At 35.5% G+C, this 7834-nt stretch overlaps 1 pseudogene across 1 annotated transcript; it reads left to right on the top strand.

The window, feature by feature from the left end:
• Positions 1 to 1332: 1332 nt before the first annotated feature.
• On the top strand, positions 1333 to 6921 carry LOC143555626 (aspartic proteinase oryzasin-1-like; annotated as a pseudogene). The gene is made up of 12 exons (XR_013139236.1): positions 1333 to 1379; positions 2168 to 2548; positions 3034 to 3094; positions 3643 to 3737; positions 3818 to 4000; positions 4077 to 4181; positions 4279 to 4340; positions 5168 to 5327; positions 5397 to 5476; positions 6448 to 6505; positions 6602 to 6690; positions 6827 to 6921. The product of XR_013139236.1 is annotated as an aspartic proteinase oryzasin-1-like (transcript).
• The last annotated feature ends 913 nt before the right edge of the window (positions 6922 to 7834 follow it).

Below are 7834 nucleotides of genomic sequence, written 5' to 3' on the forward strand. Positions count from 1 at the left end.
TTTAAACAGAAATTACTTCATATACATTAACATTTTTATCATCACATATCATTGTAGATTAACTTTAATTTTTTTGTAGCTAGCTTCTTTGTCAAGGCTTTGATGAGTAATAGTTTTCAAGTGAAATACACATTAGTAAAATGAAAATCCGTAACAAAAGCGAAAAAGGAAAGCAAAGTAGAACCTTTATAGACAAAGCACTTGTGGCGTGTATGACCAATCAAATAACATATCTATCACGTAGCCCAAACATAATTACGGTTATAACTTTGTCCCATAATTCTAGTGTCATTTTCGGTCACGTTATAAACCCTTATCACCCTACCATTTTCATTTTTCTAATTTCACGTCATTCTTGTGTCCATGCATGTACATGTTTTGCTAATGATTTGTTTTGTCTTTTTTATAGTTACACCCTTTAGGTGTCTTTCAATTGTCATTTCCTACACTAAATATTTCATCTAGACCAATTTGACAATAGGGGTGTAAACAAGTCAAACCGAGCTCAAGCTCAAGCTTGACTCGTTTTGAGCTTTGTTTTGAAAACTTGGTCTCGCCACAAGAGTAGCTTTTAAGTTCGATTTTGGCTTAGTATCAACTCATTATTCATTTATATATCATACTGATTATATAGTGAAATGCGTACTTGATGAACAATGAAAACAATATGTTTTATTTATTTAATTTACTATTGTTTTTTTTTATTTCGAGTATGTCATTGTGATGTGTTTGGTTTTATTTATGTCTCTATATAAATATTATTCAAAACCGAGTTGTGAATAGTAATGCACAAATGATTGAAGCAAAAACATACATGTCATCAAAGATGCTCACGATTTTTTTTGTTATGTAAAGTGACGCCATTTACCATTTTCTTCATTTTAAATTAATGTAATATAATGTTTTAGATTTTTTTATATCAAAACTGCCTGACGAACCGAACCGTATCAATACCGACACTGACCGTACATGTGCGCCAACACGTGAAGAATTTCACTAGTTATTTTAGATAGAACAATAGTTATGATCATAAAAATGTTTAAAAAATATGTTAAATAAAAAGTGTATAAATAATAGACATGTTCAGGTGTGCAAACTTCATTTTTTGAACTCGAGTAGCTAATCAGCTTGTCTCATTTAAAACCAGGGTCAAACTTGTTACTTTTGTAACTATAAGTACTAGTTTGGGCACCATGACACTTAGTATCTACAATAAACGGACGAGATTACGCAAGGGATTGATCGGACGGTGAGGGTTGAAAGGCCAAGTGCATTGCTCAGTTATATATATATATATATATATATATATTATGCACTCACTCTAAATAAATTCTCCTGTGAATTCATTTCTTTCTTTCCAACCGATCATCAGCTCACAGGTATATAATTATATATATTTGTCATCTTCAGCTTTCAATAATCCTAAGACAGAAACATTGATAATCTGTTTTTTGTCATTACAATTTGATGGTTTTTGAGCTTGCATGCAATCAATTTGTTTCGAGCTCTTTTTCTAATGCTCGAGCTTGACTTGGGCTTGACTTGTGATTTATATACTAATTACTTTGTATACAGTTTTATGTATCTTTATATATTTTGAGAAAACCCTTAACATTGCTCGAGCTCGTGTGGGAAGCCAAAGCTTGGCTGTGCTTAAAGTTGAAGTAAAAAAAATTAAAATTTAAAAGTACACTCGGCTCATTAAAGGCTCGATGATCATAAATGATCTTCCCATACAAGGCTTGAGCATAGGCTTGAACTAAACGATCTTTATTTGAGGCTCTGGCTGGTTTCAAGCTTTTTATCAGTCAGATCTCAAGTAATTCGCGAGCAGCTAGCTCGGTTGCACCCCTAGACAAGGGTAATAAGAATGTTGAATTCTTTTGGTTTGTATGATGGTAAATTAATGTTATCTTATTAATTAACAAAATAAATACTTAAATAGGTAACAACTCCTTGTGATTTTGACTTGTTTGACTCTGATAAGTCAAAGATCGACTTAATGGATTTGTTCTCTGAACAGGGTTATAAGAATCTTTAATCTTTTAGGTTTATATGATTGTTTGATATGTTTTTGAATATAAACTTGGGATGTCATTCAATCTTATGATTAATTACTGTAAATTTATCTTATTCAGCTTAATTTTAATTATGGGTTGACTTGTAGGTCAACATGGAAAGTAAACAAGAAGCCTTAGCAATCTTCCTCTTATTATCAACCCTTGTGTGTACTCGGGCCTTTACAACATCAAACGATGGGCTGTTTAGGGTCAGTTTAAAGAAAGTGAATTTGGATGAAACCAATCATATTACTTCGGATCTCGGTTTAGATGATGGTGATTTATTTATGGAGTCTATTAGGAAATATAAACAAAATGCTAATAACCTTGTTGATTCCCAAGAGCCTGATATTGTGTCACTAAAGAACTATATGGATGCTCAATACTATGGTGAGATCGGCATTGGCTCCCCACCACAGACGTTTACTGTGATATTTGACACCGGGAGTGCTAATCTATGGGTGCCATCTTCAAAATGCATATTGTCGGTAAGATCGCGTTAACTGTTAATTAGATATGTTATAGTTGAGGTGTTGCTAGCTCAACTTATTTCGGGGCCACAGCCCACAAGCAAGATTAGTTTTGGGGCATATTTCATAGATAAATGTATTTTAAACACTTTTTCGCAATTATAATAGATCTATAACTTTGCGAATAAGAAAATAAAAGCTAATTTTTTTTTTCAAAAGGATTCTTTCATGTTAACAGAAGAAAGTGGTGCAGTTAGAAAAAAACAGAAGAAAGTGGTGTCAAGGAAAAGCTTTTAAAAGAGGCTTGAGAGCCAAATTTCGCAACAAACTTTTATAAAGTGTTTCAAATTTAAGGGGCTTGGGCCTAAATTTAATGTTTACTCAAAAATATATATAGGAGCGCCATAATATTCAAAACGAATATTTAAACATTTATAAAGTATCGCATCTACGAGTATGAATGTAAAGTTAATGTGCCAGAACTGTATGTGTTCATTTTGCAGTTACCTTGTTTCTTTCACTCGAGGTATAGGTCAAGTCGGTCGCAGACCTACAAAGCCAATGGTTAGTTAATTACTTGTATACTATTTTCTTATCATTGTGTTCACTTATTTTTCCATGAAACTAGTTAACATGTGATAAAAGGACATGCTTTTATGAAAGTGAAAGTGTTTGATTATTTTGTAAGATTTCCAAAATACCATTCGATACGACAACATAAGGTTATATTCTAGATCAAATGATCTTATTTTTCTTTGTCAAAAAAAATAATAAAATTAAACAGAAAAATTCTGAAAAAGGTTAATGCATTAAGTATGATTACAAAAACTATATTTCACAATAATAATCTTATTAAAAACATAGTTTAGGGGTGTAAGCGTGTTAGTATCATAGTATGCTTTGGTTTATATTTGACTGTTCCCATTTCTAACTAAAGAGTTTTATTAAAGTAATTAATTAATTAACAGAATATTTTGTAAGATACAATGTAGGTGCATTTAGAACATGTTACCAACCGCTCTATGATTATATTTGTTTCAAATGACATTAAGAGTTTTTCAAACTTCTGGCTTTTTCTATCGTCACAAATGTTTTTTTTTTTTGTCATGAAGGGACATCTGCTGCTATCCAGTATGGTACTGGATCAATATCTGGGTTTTTTAGTGAAGACAATGTCCAAGTTGGTGATCTTGTTATCAATGATCAGGTAAATTACAACTTTGCCTTACACTTGCCTTTTACAAAAGGTTAATTTAAACTTGTTTGAAATATATGATCTATAACTAGATGTTCATCGAGGCAACACGAGAGCCTGGTTTGACATTTTTAGCAGGGAGGTTTGATGGTATCCTTGGGCTTGGATTCAAGGAAATCTCTGTTGGCGAAGCTATGTGAAAATATGTAGGATTCTGTAAGAGTGGATGTTCAGCCATTGCAGATTCAGGAACTTCATTAATAGCAGGCCCATCGGTTTGTATTCCGTTTATTGATATTCTATGAGCCATGAATTGCTTTAGTATCTTAAATGTGCACTTTTGTCTTCTAGGAGGTGATCGCTGAGATAAACCGTGCCATTGGGGTTATTAAAGAGGAATGTAAGAAAGCAGTTAAATATTTTGGAGCCCGTGTGTTCGACCAACTTGCAATAGCGGTAATACAAACTCCCTCGTTACTCTTACATTTAAAGTTGAACTAAATGTTCTAGTTTCTTAATTATATATTGCGTTATTATTTTTCCTTCAATACAGATCACAAATACAACGCAAGTTTGTTCCCGTCTTGGAGCGTGTCGACAGGCTAATGCATCTAGGTCATATTTCTAAGCATGCATTGTTTTCGTTTAATAAATTATTAAGGTCATATACAGAATTCCTTTTTTCCCTTTTAATGTTTTAAGTGTTTTAGGAAATGCAAAAGTGTTTATAAGTAGCTTTTAAGTTTATATTGATTTATGGGTACTCCGCTTATTGAGGAAGCGGAGTCTATATAACGCTAGTTGATGGAACACAGTCTAACTATAGGTTGTTTGGTTTTCTTTGATAATAGCTTATTTATCATATAATTTGATTTTTCTTTAATAACCTATAACATTAAAATATTTAAAATAAAAATCTAAATACGTAGTTTCTTCGTTAATAAAAATTATCGACATTCTGTTATAAGTTATATCGAAACCCGAGTTTTTTTTTCAAAATAAAGTATTTTTTTTTGTTAAACAAATTTTATATTGAAAGACTCGGTTTCTAATAAAATATATATCCGAATGTTAAAAAAGTAAACAAAACTGTGGATTTAAGGGATTTTTTTATAATACAAAATTACGAGTTAGTAAAAAAGGTTATCTGATAAAAAAAACTTTATTAGAGTTCGATCCCTCAATAAGCGGAGTAAAAATCAATATATACCCAAAATCCAAAACACTTTCTCATTTCATGAAATTCTAACTGAATTCAGTGAACATCAAATAAATTTGTCGTATATACTTATAAAGGGATGTGTTATTCATACACCCTTTATAGGGTGTATATAGGGTTTAAATGTGTGTTAAAAGGGTGTGTGAATAACTAAAAAGGGTGTATGAATAACCATTGCCCTTGTAAAACGTACACTTTTGAATACATTTTGTATGGCATGCAGCATTGGCATTAAGAGTGTTGTAGACAGGAGTGAGGATGTATCATCTAGACTTGATCAGGACTCTATGCCATGTTCTTTCTGTAAGATCATACTAACCTGGATACATACCGAGCTGACACAGAACGATACCCGAGATAGCTTTTTAAATTTGGGCAGTCAAGTGAGTGTTTTAATTTCTCGTTTTCGGTTGAGTAATATTTTTCTAGAATTTTATATACCGAACCCAAAGTTGCAGCTGTGTGAAATGATACAGACCCCCTTGGGACAGTCGACGGTTGACTGTGCTAAACTTCCTTCAATGCTGAAGAGGTAGGTCCCAGCAGAGCCCAGTTGGACCCGCAGGACTCACCTTGAAGAGAGACGTCTGCGCAGAAACCAACTGGATCCGCAGGACCCACCATGCTCAGAGACGTGACGTCCTTATGCGCAGTACGCAAGCTGTTCCCGCAGGAAATGCCTCCCAATGGCGAAGTACTCCGCCTGTTCCCGCAGCTGCGGATACAAGCCATCAGGGAAGGCCACCCGCGCAGCAAGGCTACACGCACAAGGCACTTAGCTCTCAAAATAATTCAGTAGTCACCTGAAGGAATGAGCAAAGCCGGGAACAATCCCGCACAAAGGCGGGAGGGGGAATACTCCCGCCCAAATGAGCCAGTCCGTACGATACTGGAGGATCTTTTGTACTGTACCTGACGAGGTATGGGCAAAAGATCTGACCAGAGATACGACAGCTCATTGACAACAGTATGGCGAGCAGCATGCTCTTGTACTGTATGTCACTATTAGCCGCTGCCTACTCACCAACTCCTGTCATACCACGTGCATAGCCTGCAGTTGGTGGAAAAGGAATAGTACACAGCAGGCCTGGTCACTGTCAGCCGCTGCCTACCCACCAACTACCAGCATGGCACGTGCGTAGGCCACAGTTGGTAGAACAGGAATACTATTCAGCCGGCTATACCCTCTTGGAAACCTACCTTCGGCTATAAATACCCCAAATGGTATGATCATCTCATCTTATCTTGTATCTTACATCTTATACCTGATATCTGCTCTAGCAATCTCTTAATATACATTTATATTCAAGAGCAATCTAGTCTGATTCTCACGCCGGAGGGTGGTCACAAGGAGGTACCCCCCCTTCTCAGTGACGAGCTCACGGTGTCTGTTTTGCAGGTTATCAGAAGAACCATCTTCACCGGATCTAACCCCTCGTGGGAAACATCTATTTAACCCCCAGATTATCCGTAATCTGCCCGGGGTCCCTTAGTGTTTCTTCAAATGCCTACAATCTCATTTACCATTGGTGGCAAAGAATTTGAACTTTCTCCTGATCAGGTATAATGTAAAATCTAGTTAGTTAGCAGGTTATTGGTGAGTCCCGTGAGTTTATCAGTAAGAGGTTGTCACCTAAATTTTCGGTTTGTTTTGCAGTACATACTTAAGATTGGTGAAGGCTCGGCTGCACGTTGCATTAGTGGTTTCATTCCATTGGATATCCCTCCTCCACGTGGCCCGCTCTGGTATGTTTGCATTTTGTGTGTGTACCGGCGGTGGGTGGTTCATTCGACTAGAGTTCTGCCTATGGTTTTAGATATTCAAACTTATATATATGTTTCAAACTCGAGTTTGTGATGGGCTTTGCTTGATTAATGACAGGATATTGGGAGACACTTTTATGCGTCCTTACCATACTGTATTCGATTATCGTAACGCACGAGTTGGATTTGCACCAGCAGCATAAAACAAAACGTTGTCGTATTCTAGTGAACCTCCTTTCTTTGCCCTTGTTCTTGTTGTGTAAGACAAAAGTGTTATAATATGTAATCTTGTAAGTTGTGGTTCAAAGGGCTTTTTTCATAATTATGTTGTTCTTCGCGTGCACTTGTTGGCAAAGTAGATATCGCGATCATTCAAGTTTATACAGTTGTATAGTGACGTTAGTAGCGAGCTAATGAAGTGGCGAGGAAGAACCTAATGCCACGAGTATGGTAGCGACACACTTTCTAAGTTGCCAAATTATGATCAAGCATAACTCACATATTTAGTCTGGTAGGAGTGAAAAAATAAGCAACACCATGCAAAATCATGATTGATGTGTTGAAAATAAATTGGTCACATAACATAAAATAATAATAATAACTTTTATTTAATATAATACATAAAAATTTATATAAGATGTATTATTGTTACGGTGGTAGGGGCAAATCCCTTTGAACCCACACCACTCGTTTATGTAAGTGATGTTAGCAACTAAATATAAACCAATACGAACACAATCAAAGAAGTCCATTAGTGTTGTTTAAATCTATGTTCGTTTATGTTTCTAGTTGTTGTCTGGGTTAACAAAAATCAAAATCGGTTTTGAGAGGAACCGGTTTTTAAGGGGTGGATGAACCGTTCTGGTTTGGGTTTCAAACGGGTTTTAATTGTATAAGTTCCCAACCTGATTATAACCTGTGGGTTAGGGCGGTTCCACCCCTGTTCTAGTCAAACCTGTTTCAATATCAGTTCCGATTTCAAGTTACAAACACGTTCTTTTCATGCGGTCAGTTTTTCATGCAGCTCTAGTTTCATGGATATGCACCTTTCCGGCTCTTTTTTAAAATAAAAGCGCGGGTAAAATGATTTGGACCATAATGCATCCACTTCGGTCCTAATCAAATC

This window comes from Bidens hawaiensis, unplaced genomic scaffold (genome assembly GCF_021521415.1).
Source record: "Bidens hawaiensis isolate Kalapana, Puna unplaced genomic scaffold, B.hawaiensis_p1.1 tig00018216_1, whole genome shotgun sequence".
Classification (NCBI taxonomy): domain Eukaryota; kingdom Viridiplantae; phylum Streptophyta; class Magnoliopsida; order Asterales; family Asteraceae; genus Bidens; species Bidens hawaiensis.